Source organism: Neodiprion pinetum, chromosome 6 (assembly GCF_021155775.2).
Source record: "Neodiprion pinetum isolate iyNeoPine1 chromosome 6, iyNeoPine1.2, whole genome shotgun sequence".
In the NCBI taxonomy this organism is placed as follows: domain Eukaryota; kingdom Metazoa; phylum Arthropoda; class Insecta; order Hymenoptera; family Diprionidae; genus Neodiprion; species Neodiprion pinetum.
This window is the reverse complement of record NC_060237.1, coordinates 9,121,253-9,139,966: the sequence shown is the minus strand read 5'-3', so window position 1 is coordinate 9,139,966 and position 18,714 is coordinate 9,121,253. Positions and strand designations below refer to the sequence as shown.

Below are 18,714 nucleotides of genomic sequence, written 5' to 3'. Positions count from 1 at the left end.
GAAATACGTAGCGGACCCGTAGCGCGGGATGCGGGAGGTTGAGAACCCGGTACTCGAAATTTGCGGAGCGCGACTCTCATACGTCCGCTCTACTGCGCGGTTGTTTCGAGACTGAGGAATTCGGCTAGCTGATTTCAGATCGGTAACGTCACTTTCTGAACATCCGACATCCAAACTTTAGTTTCGACCTTTAATACTATGTACGATGATGTATGATGTACGATGTATGATGTATGATGTATGATGTATGATGTATGATGATATGATGTGATTTCATACAAGAAATACGCACTTTATCTCTCCTGCCGATTCCAGACTCAAGCGACCAGGCCCTTCGATGGTCAGCCGTTGACTGAAGATATATTTTTCAGTGAACGGGTCGGCTAATAACGCTGCCGTTCTGCGACAGTTGGATGATGAAAGATTTTGCTCGTATCTTTCAAATGTGTGTTAAAATACACTCGAAGTGTTAAGAAGCTTCGTTCTTTCTCTCCCTATCACCTTTCTAGGTCTTTAAATCACTACGCAGCGTTAAATACCGTCTCATACACGAAGCATCCATTTCATCTCGTTCAAAATTAGCGCATCCGTGATGTATTACAGTTACTCTGAATTTTTTTCCATCCGAATACTTTTCGAAAAACGATTCTGCTCCTCCACCCAACGCAGATACTTCACTTGCGACCAGCTAAAACAGCGTTTCGATTCTATGCCTATGAAAATTCAAGATCGAAAGAGCAAATGAAAAGTTGTTGGAATAATTATGAATACTAATGTTATGGAATACATCGAGCGCGCGTCGAATAGAATCCCATTTCGAAATGAATAATTCTTCTCTTTTCGTATCATAGCTAATCTAGTAATACAGGTAATTAGGATGGTTGGAGGTGTTCGGAAATGGTAGGACATTTCAAAAGTTAAAGTCGACGATGATCCGGTGCATCAATTTTATCGTTACAGATTTTCTTTTCCCATGAGGCATAGAGTATTCAACAACGATAATGCAGTCCTTAAAATTCATCATTCATCTCTGTCTGGAAAGCTAATTCGCAAGGCGTGGTATTCTAGATATGTCAAAACTAAGCTAGCCGCACGTGTTTGCATTGTTAGAAAAATACCCGTACTCTACATACACTGTTTCTAATCTTTTGCTACATTTGGTTTAATCCCCATGCTTCCACAGCACGAATAGTCGGAAATGGTTTTGATTATCCATAATAAAATAAAAGAAGTAGGAAAGCTTAAATTTATTGTTAAAGCTCTAATGAATACATCAAACTGCGGTCGAATCAATTCATTTATTATTTGCACATGACCTCTGTATATTTGATACATTATTCCTAAATACATTGAAACATATGTATTTATAATGAAATATCATGCAATGGGCTGTGTAAACTATAAACTATAATTTCTATCAAATAGCTGCTTTTATGTCAACAGGGTTTGAGACTCAGTTAAGTTGGATCTCGATTTTTGCCATTGTATGTAGGACATTGGGTTACAAGAACAAATGCGAATTACGAAGAACTCCGTATTAGAGATAAGGATATTTTAGTTCAAGTATACCTATACACAGAAATCCGTATGTGAATATACTAAAACCTCTGTGTTTATTGTAAAAATCTAGTTTTAAACATGTGGATATATGTATATACACATGCATAAGTATACATATACATATATACACATACATGTACATAAATAATTGTCAAGAAATTAGAAACACTCGCAACTTGTCGCAAATAGAGTAAAACGTAAGGTTAATAATATACAAATTACACAAGCGCACCATAAAACATGGCAAGGGTAATCCTAGTGGAGTGATTGTACAAACTGAAGAAATATACATTTACATATACATGATATAAATTAATAGACTAGAAAAGGTTATTTAGAGAGCTTATCTAATTCCGATCTTGTCACAATAGATCATTAACATAATCAATATACGGTTAAAGCTGTATTAGCTACATTCACTATTAGAGATAATATTTTTTATCCATTTTTATAGTTATTTAATTTCTTGTACAACAATTTTTCAAATTTCACCGCAAAATGCCCAACGAGTTCTCGTAGTGAAAATACGAGTCCAATCACCTTACAGATGGCATTAAATTGATTTTTGCCTTCTCGCGTCGAGTTATAAATACAGATAAATCTCAATGAGAGCTCATTTCTATAAGATTTATTGCAGTGCTGTATTCGTAGCTATACTTTTTATTCTATATTATATACTGTCCTAAATTTTAAACACACAGCACAACAATGGCTGAAAGCACAATGGCAAGAAGAGAGGAGCAATCTGCATCTTAATAAATCTTTTCTTCTGCATACGTAGCGGAGCGATGTCACGTCGGAGGATATGTACTAGTGGATCACTAGGTGGGGCACAGATCTGAAATATAATTATGTTAAAAATCTTCAACATCTCTTACAGAAAGTTGGTACGTTGCCAGACCTTACATACCAACAATGAATATTCATGGATGTTATATTCATAAATACTTACAAAAGTAAGCTAATATTTTTCCCGCAATTGCTTATTACTAATAGCTTGATATGATAATATCCCCTCCCGCATACATCTACTTCTACTCCTACTCTACTCCAACTCCTACTACTACGACTACTCCTATTCCTACTCCGACTTCTACCACTTCTACTTCTACTCCTACTACTCCTACTCCTGATCCTACTCCCACTTCTACTCCTGATTCTACTCCTATTCCTGATCCTACTCCTACTCTAATGAATATAAGAAAAATGTTATACTCACAGTGTACAAGTCCTCGTCATCCTCGTCCTCCTCCTCGCCCACCTCGATCACCCGCAACCACCGCGAACTACCTTGGGTTATACCTTGAATGGTAATGAATATTTTTAGTATAAGAACACATGAAAAATATTGTTTAAGGATTAATATAAATAATTAATTAATTAATAATATAATCAATTTTATTAGCGCATTTGAAGCTACTGAACATGTGCTTGCACGAAAAATGAATTGAAATAATTTATTGTAAACGTGACAAGTTTGTAATATTTCAGATGAAATATAATTACAATTGCCATCAAATATTATAAAAATGTTTTACTCACCGAGCACAAATCCTCGTCCTCCTTGTCCACCTTGTTCTCCTTGTCTTCCTCGTCCTCCTCCTCGTCCACCTCGTCCTCCTCCTCGTCCAGCTCGTCCTCCTCCTCGTCCACCTCCGACCACCTCGGGTTATACCTCGAATAGTAATAAATATTCTTAGACTAAGACTATATCAAAAATATTATGTAAGGATTATTGTAAATAATTCATTAATCATTACGTCATTAATTTTATTAGCGCGTTTAAAGCTACTGAATATGTGCTTGCGTGAAAAATGAATTGAAACAATTTATTGTAAACATGACAAGTTTGAAAAATTTTAAATACAACATAATTACAATTGCCATTAATTGTTATGAAAATGTTTCATTCACCGTTCAGAAATCCTTATTCTCCTCGACTTCCTTGTCCTTCTTCTTCTCATTCTCCTTCCTGTCCACCTCCAACCACCACCAACCACCGTCAACTACCTCCAACGACCATCTACGACAACCTCCGGTTATACCTTGAATAGCAATAAATATTTTCAGTATAAGAACACATCTAAAATATTGTGTCAGGATTAATATAATTTTCCCGACACATTTTACCAAGAAGATCATGCGAAAATTGTAAAAAATTATACAAATTTTATTAGTGCATTGATGACTACTGAATTTGGTCTTGCGCGAAGAATAAATTGAAATAATTTATTGTCCACAAGACAAGTTTGAAAAATTTTAAATGTAATGTAATTGCAATTGCCCCTAAATAATGTAAAAACGTTTCACTTACTGTGCAGAAATCCTCCTTCTTGTCCACCTCTTGTCCCTGAAGTCGAGTTCCACCGGGTAGCCGACCTGGAGCGCAGAAACTACGGAGCGCATGTCCTGGAAGTCGAGTTTCACCAGGTAGCGGATCCGCAGCACAGGATCCAGGAGGTTGAGAACCCGGTCTTCGAAATGTGCGGAACGCGATTCTCATCCGTCCGCCCTACTGCGCGGTTGTTTTCAGACTGAGAAATTCGGCCAGCTGGTTTTAGATCGATGACAACAAGAGAAAAAAAATTTTGGGTGACGTCAATTTCTGAACATCCGAACATCCAAAGTTTGATTTCGAACTTTGATACTATTTATCATGTATCATGATGTATGATGTATGATGATATGATATGGTGTATAATGATTTCAGTTTCTACATTTCAGACAAGAAATACGCACTTTATCTTTCCTGCCGATTCCACGCTCAAGCGGCTAGGCCCTTCGATGATCAGCCACTGACTAAAGATATATTCTTCTTCAGTTAACGGGTCAGCTAATAACGCAACTGTTCTGCGACAGTTGAATGATAAAAATGTTTGCTCGTACCTTTCAAATGTCTTCAAATACACTGGAAGTTTTAAGAATCTTTGTTCTATCTCTCCCTATCAAAAAACGAAAATCGCCGACAATCACCTTGTTAGGTCTTTAAATCAGGACAATGCATTAAATACTGTCTCATATATGGAGCATCCATTTCATCTCGATCAAAATTAGCACATCCGTAATGTATTACAATTACTTCGAATTTTTTTCCATGTGAACACTAGTCAAAAAACAATTCTGCTTCTCCACCCAACGCAGATACTTCACTTGCGACTAGCTAAAACAGCGTTTCGATTCGATGCCTACGAAAATTCAAGATCGAGAGAGCAAATAAAAATTTGTCGCAATAATTATGAATATCAATGTTATGGAATACATCGAGCGCGTGTCGAATAGAATCCCATTCCGAAATGAATAATTCTTCTACTTTCATATTATAGCCGATTATTATAGATAATCTACTTTATCTCCAGGAAAATAATAAAATTCATAGTGTGCCTCACATATTAATCGTAAATGGATCATATGTATTAATATCGTACATGGACCGTATATACATATATACTTTTTGGTCTCTGCATCAGAGTTACATTTGATTATTATTTATGATTTATGTATACAATCTTTTCTCGGGTACCGATACTTCAATTGAATCACTGTTTTCATACGAATTTTGGAAGAAATTTATCTTTAATGATCATTTCTTGTATCGCCGACAAATCGGTAAGTACACACACGCTGAGTACTAGCTTGGGCTTACCATTGCGAAGACTGTGTTACTCGGAAGTTGAATGCAACCAGCATCTCGTCGAAATCGGTAACTCTCCGATTTTCTGCAATAAGTTCTCAACTCTATTGTTGGAACATCTCAGGGAGCGCAGGCGCACGACGATTTTCGGTCGTCAGACCAAAGCCCATTGGGGCAACTGTCTTTATATTCTTCAGTCAACGTAGGAGGTGATCGGAGAAGGTCGAAGAGGACGAGGACAACGAGGACAACGCGGGGGGATGGAGGAGCAGGACGGGGCCGAGGTGGACGAGAAGGATGGAGTTGGTTGGAGGTGGTTGGAGGTGTTTGGAAGTGGTAGGAGGTGGTTGGAGGTAGTTGGAGATGATCGGATGTGGTTGAAGAGGACGAGGACGACGAAGCGGCGGAGGAGCAGGAAGAGGAGGAGATCGAGAAGAGGGACGACGTGGACGAGGAGGACGAAGGTGGTCTGAAGTGGTCGGAGGTGGTCGACGGTGGTTTGAGGAGCTCGGAGGTAGTTGGGGTGGTTGGCGATGGACGCGGTGGTCGTCGGAGACGGTTGGCGGTGGATGCTTCACGCTACTTCTCACGGGGATGATCGAGCTGATCGACATTTCTCAGTTGCAGTCGACAAGTAGTCTTACTTATTCACTTTGTACCGACTTAATCTCAAGCTTCCATACGGACACTACTTTGGCTGCTACGAATGTCGGTGCGAGCCCGTTAGGTAGAGTCGAAAGCCCGTTAGAAGCGACAAAAAATGCGACAGTTTCAGTTCGATTTCAGTTCATGCAAAATACTTTGACTCTAGTGGAAATATTCGAAGGTCAGTGTATAGTACTTGTACAAGTTGCTCAATAGTACAAAGGTCGGAGGCAGAGAACGGATGCAAGACAATGATTGACCATTGTTGGAAAAAAACCAACTATTGAATGAAAACAAGTTAATACAGTCTACCTTACCTACCTCAAGCTAAATATGAAAAACTTTCTGTGGAACAGTTACGATGTAGATTGTGAGTACAATTTAGGATGCGGCCTGTTATAGGTGCAATTCACTTGTGTAGAATGCGATATACGATGCGTGATGTTACATTGTCTGTATTCTACGTAACCTGTGATACAATAGAAGAAAACTCAATTTTCAACGTACCTTCATCATATTTTCTCAACACTTGTTCGCTGAGTGTTCTATATCTCTTCTTCGCACTCCCAAGGATCTGAAAAGTCTAGAAAGGGTCGTACAAGTCCATTTTGCGACCGAAGATTTAGAGCTCGTGAATATTTTGACGAATTCGGACAGAGCCAAAGTTAATTATTTTATGCATTATACCGACGTACCTTTTCGTGAGCGAATAACAGTGAGCAGTCCGAATACGCTGCAATCAACGTATCCTAAATTAGAGCCAGAGAACAAAAGTTTCGCTATCTGATTTCTCTGTTGTTATTCCTACGCTGTTTTTGATCTTTTCTCTGCGTTTCTCGGGGGTCCGCTTACTCTGGGAAAGGTGTCACAAATTTTATTCTGCAACGGAGAACTTTTCACTCCAGAAAATAAGACTAACGCGTTTGCTTTTGCAATCATAATTTTGAAAAATTTGAGAAGAGCTGATATAGATTATTGATTACGCCTTATCGACGTGATTTTTCGCGACAAGTCGATTGGGCGCAGTCTGAATGCGCTGCGAACAACAAATACGACATACTCTGACCAACAAATTTATACCATAAGTATCGAAATTTATGTTCGCAATTACTTTATTCCAAATACCACTGCAATATGCTTGCATCAACAGTAGATTACGAAAAACCGGTGCCAAAGTCTCGAGGAAAACGACTTCTAACGATAAAATCGAAGCGACGTGAATTTAAATATCCAAATCAAATCGTACAAGTAATGAAAGATTAACGTCGATCAATAAGACATCAATCATTATAACAACCTGGATAAAAATATCCATTCTTTTCGAATAATCCAGTGTTAATTTTTTTTCACGCCAATTATTTAAACGCCTACATTTTCCGTTACAGGGTGAATATTCTTTGTAAAATATTTATTGGATATCCAATAATTTCGTTCCAAGTTCGTACCTGTGAAATAATTCATCCTGCATAACGGTATGCAAGTTTTCTCGATTAGCACTAATCAAATTTTCGTATTATCTATAAGCTCCTCTAGATCCCAGATCCTTTTCCCATACTTTTACATTTACCTTGAACCCTGCATCGTTCTCTGATCATCGCCTCGCTGCCTTGGTTCCCATACTACATTATCGAAATGCTCTTTCTACTGGCAAACTGCAACTAGCCAGTCCCTTGGAACCTTTCTTCCATATCTCTCTCTCGCCCGCTCTCAAATCATCTTTCATTCATCGTCAGCCAACATCTAGATTCCTCTCTGATCTTTTTTTTTCTAACAAACAATTTTTCCTCCATATCTTTTTATTGCACTTTCCATATCTTTTACAATAAATCAATTATATAATCATACACATTTTACTTCAATCAACTTTTCAATACAGGTTCGACTCATTTTCTTCTATCCTTCATATGCGCGCGTAGTCGACGTTTGGCTGATCCAAAGTAGGCCGTAATAACATGACGGCTGGGTGTCGATACGGTCATGGATAACAGCCCGTCGTGATGACAAACATCCATCCTGTATCATGTAAATAAAAATTTTGTTTCATTAAAAAAAGCTATATATAAATGTAGAAACAGAAATCAATATATCTTCAACTTGTTTTTGTCCTATCTGTACCTTCTGAACCGCGTTAATGTATCGATCAAATCGAAATTCTAATGCATCGACGAACCATTGCATTGCCGGCAAGTATTATCTTTCTTGTGAAAAGTTAATATCTGTATGGATTAATAAAAATGCTATAGCTTCGTGTAAAGCGAAAGAATGAATTACAAACATGCATAATCATAAAATCTATCGCTATATATGCGTTATTTCACGATGCGTAAACCGTAAGAAAAAACCGTCGATAATAAAAAAACACCGTCAAGTCGACGCAGCAAGGCTCGACGAAGTATTGCAAGAATCGCATTAATCAGACGTATATTTTTTAAATCAGGGTGAATGATTTAGGCGCCTTTCTCTCGTTTCAGGGACTCGAAGCTGCGTTGACGACACTCGGTACCCGCGGCACCCTTGGCTTGGTATGTTAATTAACAGTATAAGCTTTCGAAGGGATTCAAGAAAGGGGGATAAGCGGGGTGAGTGCCTTTATATAACTAATTAGTAGGCCCGGCATTCAGACTATTTACTCGATTTTGCTTTGCTTAGGCCTACCCGACACTGTCTCCTTCCACCCCGAGGCCCGGCATCCCCCGAAAGATCTCTTGTTTAACCGAGTTTGGCTTAGCTCAACCGTTGATTATATTGCGCGAATTACTTTCGTCGATTTCATGCCTCATTTCTCCAATCCGAGCCGGTCCAATGCGGAAACAAAACCCTTTATCCGCAGCACGTGAAGCCAGAGTGCTCCAATCAATGTTAAAAATCGCTATTGCCGGTTCAGTTTCTGCTGTCCCTTAACTCACCTCGTATTTTGTTCCTGTCGGTCGAACCAAATTTCTTTTTCCACTTATTGTCGCAAAACGCATTCACCCTTTTTGGTTCTCTCGCTACAGCGTAACTTCGACGAAAGAAATTAACCGCCGCGTAAAAATCTAACAAGTCTGCGGAGGGTGTAAATTGAGAACGCCAAGTGCACTGGTTTTAATCAGTTCATAAAATCGTCGAGTCATAGCGAACCGACTCTTATTTCCCGGCTGAGGTCGGCTTGTAGAGGGTCAGCAACTTCCTTCTCGGAATAATGGCTCCTACACATGAAACAATCTCATGTAAATGTTAATCAAGACTTATAATTCACTGGAATATTATAATTCACTGACAGCAATGAAATCTCGGTACGGTTCGTTGCGAAGATCACGCGTTGTCTGATTTTTCAAACGTTTTCTCTAATTTTTACCGTTTTATGTAACCAATTTCAACCGTATAGTTTTACATCGGTGCAGTTATTACTGCGATTAGTCATGAGTTTTAATATCACGGTGTATGAATTGCTAATATGTAGCTTGATTATACGAAACAAGCAGTATTTGATTACGATACTAACAAAAAAGCAAAAAAAAAAATAGAAAAACTCTTTTTTCATGTCATATTTGTCATCGTTCCAATTGCTCAAACACCGTACAAATTGGTTACTTACAAATAAAATCTAGGGTACATAAAATCAAAGTTATCGTCGTATCGCTCGAATCGGTCAGTAAGTTCAGTGCGAGATATCTACATACGTACGTATAATACGAGGGCAAAACTATCGAACAGTATCAATAGCAGCATAATACCATAAAAGGTATTGTTTTCTCCCGCAAGTCGTATAAGTTTTGTGAATTTCGTTCAATTCGGGGAATAAAACCGCGGTTTGCTAGAATCTAGACACAGTAGTTCTGGTTATAGCAAGACACTAAAATAGAACGTAAAATATCATAGTTTATAGAGTTAACCACCCACTTTGGTCAATAAAAATGTAACAAAACGTAATCCTATCCAGACAGATGGAGGAACGTGCTAAAGTCCGGACGTGCAGCAGACGCGACGCTGCGGCAAAGAACTTTTTCGTCGCCATGACGCTGCGTGTATCTATAAACTGGCAAAAATCGCTGCGCGAAATTCGCGAAAACACATTATTCCTGAAAAATAGTCGTCAGATGTTGCATTTCATTGCGTGTGGAGGAGAAATTAAAGTTTCAAAAAACCAACGAGCTGAGTTAATCCCCCATGAAAATCTTATGGAGAGAAAAAACTTCCAGGACGGCTTGAGAAAAATGAAAAGTCAAGTTAATAAAATTTCGGTGGAGAAAAGAACCGAGACAAAAGACTCCGCGACATTCGTCCCTTCCCTACATCAATAACTCGGAATAATACAATCAGTCCGCAGGGGCGGAGAAGATGGCAAGGGAGGTGGAGGTGAAAAGAGAGAGAGAGAGAGAGGGAGGGTGGGGAGGGGGAAGGAGAGGGACGGTTAAAAATTAATTAACGCAATAAAAGTTAATCTTTCCAGTTTGTAAAACTCCGTTCTGATTCTGTGTCTCGAGCGGGGCGTAATTAAAATAAAAATGATGTCAAATAAAATCGCCTTCTTTTTTCTTCATTCTTCGTACTCTTTTTATTTTATCTTCTATTTTGAAATATTTCCCGCTACTCTTTTCCTCCGTCTTAATTATCAGTATTTCCCACATTCTCCTCCGTCACTTTATTTTTTTAAATTTATTTACTTATGTTTTTTGCATTTGTTTTGTCTCACTTCTTTCGACGCTAGTTTCGCAACTTCAAAGGGTTGAAGTTTCGGACCTGGGACGGGTTGATACTACGAGCAACGGACTTACTTTATATAAGAGAAAAGTATATGAACATGGTAAAAATAATAAAGCCGAGGAAGAGAGAGATTACTTATCTGATGAAAACGTTGTTAAACCACTGCATAAATTTACAACATTGTGGCACAGTGGCGTGGGGATGCGAAAATACACGGCGCTTGTCCGGATTTATCTGCCGGTTACCAAGAATCCAAAAAATAAAACGGTATTCAAAATTTTATCTCTTTTCGCTATCTCTCCACTCTTGAAATTCTAAACTACAATTCAGAAAAAATTTGTAAATCATACGTAATATATTTCTCTGTATTCCTTATCGTATTTCTTATCATAATATTCGTAAAAAAATTCAAGATTCAACAGAATTTATTCATCTCTAATTCGTAACATTTAATACCAGAAATTTTGTAATAGTTGACATATTTCATTTCATTTCTGTACAACTTTTTTCTTCCTGAAATTTTAATAAGTTTACAGCGAAGTAACGATATTCCAGTTACTTGCCATGCAGCTCTGGATTGTGGTATTAAATTACAGAAGTGAAATTGTACCCGATAGTTGTTTGGGAATTGAATCCAACGTATTCGTTGATGGTAAAAACTTGGACTTTGCAATTGTCGCGAGTTCGACTATGGGTGGGAATATTCTACGGTCTACGGCTAAGCGAATATCGCCGCTAACCGTAATTTTTAATATATTGATTGAGACGCCAGTGTTCTTGGCTCGGGCGCCGCGTCGTTTGCGGCGGTGCGGCTGCTTCATTAGACGCTCTTAATTAACTTGCGCCGCGCACGCGACTTTACACAATAGGATATACCCGTGCAAGCTCGCTATACCCTCAATTCGGTCTTAGTAATAATACACAGGGAGCTGCTACGTTCACAGAGAAAGAGAGAGAGGAAGAAAGCAAGTGAGAGGGGGAGGAAAGAAAAGGAAGCTCTGTTTTATAACCTCAGTGAATAAGCTACCCCTTGGAAAAATTCTAATTCGTTTAAAAATTTGAATCTAATTATATCAAGATAATTAGTCGTAGTAATAACAGCCTGCTTATTCGGTTAGAATACGTTATATAATATTTTATCGATCATGTTCTATTTTACTGAATGCTAAAAAAGTTCCTAACAAGCCGCTTTAATTTTTTTTTTTTTTTTTTTTTGTTCGAAAGCAACGCGGAAGCAACGGAGATACTATTTTCCGCCTGAATATATAAACGTGGCGCATTTTAATTCCGGTCTTTCGATCAAGTCCCTTAATTAAAAATGATTCATACGAAAGTGACCCAGTTTACTTACAGAATATCCATACGTGCACAACACGGTGCAATAGCACCGCACTCTAGGCTACGTCTGCACTGCTATTATATCAACGCTTTGTTTCAACTGGGGCAAACTCACCCCGTTTACACTTTGTGCACAGTGGAAGAGTTTGCGGAGTTATTGTAACGCTGTATAATTAACTCTTTCGACTGCGAAATTGTTCGATCACTCAAAGATTTTTGAAACACATTTATCATCATTTTCTCTATGCATGGTTATTTAACACTGAAGATTTTTAACATTCACAAAGAATTATTAACCTTGAGACAAAAATTACGATATCATTGTTGCGATATCTGAAGAGAAAAAGCAGCAATATTTTGACCATAACACTGATTTTGGAACAGTTTTTTGCACAAGGTATACATCTATTTATTCTATAGCTCGAAATAAAAATGAAATCGAAATTTAAATTTAATTCACTTAATCTGCTCGAAGCCAAAAAAATCGATTTGACAGACTTGTGATTATGATCTAAATTTTCCTTTCTGAGCCTAAAAATGAATCACAACGCAAACAAAATTTCATTGAAAAATCAAAGTGTTGATTAATCACTCCATAACTGCGATGAAAATTGCAGGATTGTAAAAAAAAAAAAAAAATGTACTTTCTTTTCTTCCGTTTTAAAAAGCGAAACACAGCAATAGACGACAGCGCTTGTAACTTTTACCATAATTCTAGCCCTAGTTTAAACTGTATTATTTCGACAGTATGGCGAAAATAACACGGTGAGAGGGTTGGGAGGGGGGTGAAAACTAGTATAACGCGTTGCGGGGCAACATATGCTCAGACAGGAGCAGAGCGGCATATATTAGAGACCAACACCTCTGTTTTACGCCAAAGTGGTTAGCCGCACGCGTTAACCGGCCCATAACCCCCGCTGCAACCCTCATCGTATTGCCGGAAACCGTATATATACGTACACACGCGCGCGCGCGCACGCACACATGTACATATATATGTAGCTGAAATAGCGAGCGTGAATGTTACAATTATACAATAAATGAGTTTAACGTTCATCCCCTATTTTGCTCGTATGAGTCCTTAATTGAAAAAAAGCAGTCAAGTAAAAAAGTATTTGTATAAAAGACAAATTACAAAATTTACTCGATCTTCAAACACAAGCTTGTTAGGTAGAATTAAATTTTAGTTGCGTCGGAAAAAAAATCTTCCCGGTCAAGTAAATTATTTGACGCAGGTTCATATGCGGATAAAGTTTTTTTTTTTTTATCTTGGATAAATTTAAAGGATTTTTTTTGTTTTTTGAGCGCAACTGTGATGTAAGGATGAAAAAAATCTGCAACAGAAGTTTGCCGTTATATCCAATTTCGTGCAGCAATAAGGAAAATGTTTTTTATCGTACCGGTATGATTTTTACCAGTTAGAATCTGATTTTCAATATTTTGAATCGTTGCAGCTTTGAAACACTTCGGTTTTCTATTTTTTATTTTTCTATTTTTTGTGTTCTATTTTGTACGTAAATCGGTTTAATTACCACAATCGATTCTCTCGACTCAATTTATGTTTCGTAATAATAATTTTTAATCTTTTGATAAAAATTCTACCGTTGTAAAAAAAACTTTTTCAAAATTATAAATCAAATACATTCCAAGTACGTCGGTTTGGGATCATACGTTGATCAAATTGGTGTTACAATTATTAAATGAGTAAACTTAATTAGTAGAAGAGACTTGAAGTATATAAGGAACTCATTTATATATATAAAATATATTATATATTAAACGATTCATGTGTATATATATATGTGTCATAACTCGGGGCAAATGGATGCATGGCGCAAAGGCAATTTACCTCTATGCGTGCATAGATATGGGTATAGGAACAGAATTAATTATCGATCCCTTGGAACAAATAGAAGTAATTATAGCCGGATACTGGTAATGAAATTATTGTTTTTCGACGTTATTGAACTAACAATTTCAGATCGCTGCCTGCGTATGTAGAATATACGTTTTGTACGTTATACGCGAAGCGATAATTACAGCAGACCGTTCATCCAAACACGAGAATTCGTAACCGTAGACGAATGTGAACGTTTCGTTATTACGTTCATGAAGCGGGCCGTTTATCCCCACAACCTTATTTTCCTTTAATTCTCAAACCCGGAAAAATGGTTAATAAAACTTCGTCAAGAGTTGTTTATTCTATTCGCATTCCTTGTCTTTCACTCTTCCCCGGCATTCAATTCTTACTGACAATCTTTCTTCGCCATTTATTAAAAAAATTAATTATTTTCCCTGACCCGCTGAGAAAAAAAAAAAAAAAAAAAAACGAATTCCGAAATCTCGATTCAAGAACTCGGAATTTGAAGACCAGTCTATTCATCCATCAAATTTCTACCGACCAAGAGAGTTGGCGTACCGCTCTAAAAGCTCGTAAAAAAGTGAGCACGCGGTTATAAAAAAAGAGAGGATAAAAATAATGAAAGCAAAAAGAAGGAATAAGAAAATAAAGGGACGAAGAGAAAAAAAAAAAAAGAAAGAAATAAAATCGCCCGTGGAAATATATTGGCATTGAAAAGTTGTAGAACATGGCGGCGACACGTTGCCTGGATTGCGCCATAACTTAGACCTCGTATCGATATGGGTGCCTCGTACAGTGTAAATTTAAGGGTATATGATACGGTGCGCCACGCAGTGAAGAAAGGGGGCTCCGGTGAAATATGTTACCAAAGCCGTTCGTCGCCGAAGCGACGTTTCGTGCTGCACGCGTGCAGCCCCTTCAAAAATCCCGTTTTTGCAACGAGAGCGTTTTTCTCGCTTTTCTTTTTCATCCGTACCGAGTATTCAATATACGATTCAGAAGAATTAATCGCGACAGAGCCTTTTTGGTCCGGGTTGAATAGGATCACGATAATGGTTGGATACAGCATCTCAAGGCGTACAGTTTAGAAAAAAGTTTATTAGTCAATTTTTCAGGGAGAGTATAACCAGATTTTTGAAATAATCGTATCGCGAAGCTTTTCGGGCTTTCGAAAGATATCTGGTGAGGAAATGATGACTACTTTAGGTAACGATCGATAGCTCTGTTTCTCATCAATCACGAGTTTATCCGCAACGAAAGCTTTTCACGACTTAGCATACTTACATCACTTTTTTGAAGGAAGTTTCACGCCTTCGCTAAAAATGATACCAAAACTCTCGCTCGTGGAAAATAAATAAAGAAAACAAAACTGTCGTTCATTAATTCTAATAAGAGCGAGTTGATATTGAAGTATTGTGGATTCAGATTTTTCGGATAATCTACCTCTTCAGTAAAGTATATATATATACATATATCTAATTGGAAAAAATTATCTTCTCAAGTTCTGTTTATACAAAGAAATGATTTACGTACAGAATAAATTACGATTGTTCAAAGTTTTATATAAATAATACACTTCTAGGTTTGAAAAATAAAAATCTTTTGATGATAATTTCACGTGGTAACGTCTCAGACTGTGTTAACAATAGGTGATTCACATCCCTCTACGAATTTCGAATATAAAATGAGCAGAATCAGTGCCTCGGTACAATGCTTTCAAAATAATGAATCTTCTTCACAAAGCTGCAAGCATCCGTTCGCCACAACCGGAAGTGCGTAGAGCAAGCTCACACACCCCACAAGCCTTACCCTCCTTCCCCCATGCAACATCTCCCACAGGTACGGAAGACTCGACGTACTTCTCGGAATCTAGAAACGTAGAACGTTAAATCGGTCGATAGTAGAATATCCTCGCCTGGCAGAGCCCTGGGACTTGTTGTTCGCCGGGGTCGGTGCAATTAGGGGGTATTAATTAGCGGGTACTTCAGCCGATCCCACCCCCGACTCCATGACAGGCTTTCTCCCAGCCTCGTGCTGAGCCCTCCGAAGTACACCGGCTCAGGGGGCTGATGCGGACTTTGGGATCCGTGCAGAGCTAATTGTACGTTTTTGCGATGCACGGAAAAGGGGGGGTGGTGCTATTGCTGGACAAAGACGTGTGGATCCGTCGCAGGTGAGATTATATCTCGCGATTTTCTCCTTCTCTAAGTGTGAAAGTATTTTTGCGAGACGTAGACTCGAGAAGTTATTCCAACGACACGTGTTGGCGTTGTTGCACGTACCGCACGACGTGCGTATTATAAACATGTACCTGTAATATACGTACAAGCTTCGGTCCGTTGGTTGGAACGAATTGGAAAAGTCGGAAGATGGATGAAGGGGTAATCACGATGCCGAGTAAAGGGGTTGGCTATTCATGTATTTAAATTTATTTATTGGCAGGATTTTTGGCCCCGTTATGAGACCCCTGTGAACCCGCGGTTAGACCCACCCCCCGCTTCAACCCCTTCTGGGTAATTTTCCTGCTTAAAGAGATCTCGGCCAATTACACGGAGCGTCCACAGGCGTTGAATTTTAATTGGAAAAGAAGAAGTACAGACCCCCTTATCCCTCCCATCGACTACGACTCCTTCTTCGCTTGGTACTAACTACCCGACCTGAAATTGGTATAGGAATGAGAGAAACGTTGAGGGGGGAGGGGAGGGAGGGAAGCGTTCGTGAAAACCGGCGAATCGCTGGCTGTTAAGTTCTCGATTAATTTTAATGTGCTGAATGTTTTACGCAAATTGTTGTATTTCGTATTCAGAATTATTATATTCGAGCGCAACTGAACGAGCTGGTGGAATAAAGGAGCCGTTCTAACTTAATTGGGTCAATCTGTAAGGATTAATTGATCCAAAATACAACGAGTCAGAGGCTTGCGAATGTATTAAAAAGTGTAATTCATTTTAAATACAAATTTTATTTCAAACATTGAGAAGTCAAATGCATCACTTGAACACGGATATTGCCTGCAGAAAGGGGGAAATAAAGAAACTAATTGCCATACTCGTTTCTGTTTCTTAATGTCACGTCGTAATAATACGATTACTCGTCATATTCACGAAGAATTTACAATAAAACTTTACTCGTTATGTCCAATCTGTAATAAGACTTCAACTTAATTTCAAAGAACTTCCTCAAACATACATTACGTTTATATACGTAAAGTTAACTTCCAAAACTTGTCATTTTGATGAAAAAATTTGAAGAAACGAAATTCAACATTTACAAGAATTATTGACTATGTTCAGAAGAAACTCAAAGTTTCGGTATTTCTTTTTTTTTTTTTCTTAGGCGAATGAAACAACTTCCATTTCCCTCAAAGTGGAAAATTGAGAATGTATTGAATTGGATCAACTCAACTGATGGAAACGAATAAAAGTTCATTTCATTATGTGCAAATTCACAATATTGTTTCACCGTGTATTAAACCGTAATGCATACTTGAAAACGTAACGGTTGATTCAAGGTATTGCTAAAGAGTTATTGGAACAGGTGCTTCGATTTTATTGCTGATTAATGCGAGTTATTTGATCGATAGCGCGCATGTACCACTTACATCGTACAAGAAGAAATCGAAAAGTGGAAAAACGATACGCGAAGAGCTGTTTTTAAAAAAGAAACGTACGAGACAAAAAGGTCGAAAAATTAATGAATAAACAGATAAACGGACTAATTCCTTTGCCGAAAATTTTTCCGCATCGTTGCGTTTGTCGTCATTCAATGCATAATCGGTGCTCAATTCAATGCGCAGCTCACATCCCCGATATTTTGATTCTCACCGTTCTCGCATCCCCTTCAAATTCATCCCAAGTGCTGGACGGAATAGTGCTGCCACGCGACGGTCGCTGGGAAAACTGCCACCGCGCAACGAAACCCTTCAATCAATTTCATAGAAATTCTGAGAGGGTTTGATATCGCCACGACACCCCGTCCCTTTGACTTCGTTCCATTGTTCACTAAGATTCTTAGGGATGACGGAGTTGATTTTTAGGTACAATTTCTAGTCTGGAAGTATTTCAGAAGGTGATTAATATCGCGAAGATGATGTATAAAATGTTAATAGTAAAAAACGCATTCCTTACACAAATAGGAACTTTGCTTGTGAGTAAAATTCAATTTTTTATTAATTAGACGAAGAAAAAAAAAAATTTGGCAACACTGTTGGATGATCTGGAATACTGTTGGAAATTCAAGTCAATCTTGCTCGAGTATAAAATCCAGAAAATAAATCGGCGAGAATTAAAAATGAAGGGAATTGGCAACAGCAAATTATTTCAACGAATGGTAAATTCACAGGTTATTATACTGATAAAGGCTAAACTAATTACTGTCCAATACATTATCATCAATGACGAATTCTGTCTGAAGAGGCCAATCTTAAAATATGACTAAATTATGTGAAACAATTATTATTTTTACATAATTTTCACACCTAATGAAGACTGAATATTAAAACAAACGACTGAAATTTTGAATTGTTTTACGTGATTCGTATGATGGGTTTATCAAATATAAATAAGTAGTAACACCCTCGTAATTTGTCCACCAAAAAAAAAAAAAAAACTTGATTTCAATAGATAAGCTTTCACCGAATTGGCTGACAAGCGAGTCTCAGGAATGAAGCAAAGTATCTTTTGAACCAGCGGTTCGAGAGACGAAGTGTTAGTTTTCTGGACCATCGCGTATCGCTGGGAGGAGAAACGAGGAAGGGTGGTGGGGGTTAGGTGGTCCGGGGGTAGTTTATAACACGTCTCACATAAATTGTCGCACGGCTTTTTAAGAAATTGGAAAGAAGGCAGCGGCTCGAGGGCCTTAGAAACAGCTTGCGTTGAGTGGCCAAGAACTTTTGAAGTCCTTCGCGGGAGAAAAGGAAAAGAAGGAGTAAAAAAAAAGGGGGGGAGGAGGGGGGGGGGGGATGGAGAAATCTATTGCTTCAACCCGACTCGAG

At 38.2% G+C, this 18,714-nt stretch overlaps 2 long non-coding RNA genes across 2 annotated transcripts in view; both read right to left on the bottom strand.

Moving 5' to 3' along the window:
• Nucleotides 1-1,335: 1,335 nt before the first annotated feature.
• On the bottom strand, nt 1,336-3,230 carry LOC138191103 (uncharacterized). The gene is made up of 3 exons (XR_011177400.1): nt 3,103-3,230; nt 2,780-2,862; nt 1,336-2,398 (listed from the first exon to the last, which is right to left on the bottom strand). It is a non-coding gene; the product is annotated as an uncharacterized lncRNA (long non-coding RNA).
• A 4,371-nt stretch (nt 3,231-7,601) lies between these two features.
• LOC124221215 (uncharacterized) overlaps nt 7,602-18,714 on the bottom strand; it is a 61,779-nt gene continuing 50,666 nt past the window's right edge. Inside the window, exons 2-3 of the long non-coding RNA XR_006883767.2 lie at nt 8,743-9,024; nt 7,602-7,849 (exon numbers count right to left, since the gene is read on the bottom strand). This is a non-coding gene — a long non-coding RNA (uncharacterized lncRNA). The remainder of the gene's footprint in view (nt 7,850-8,742; nt 9,025-18,714) is intronic.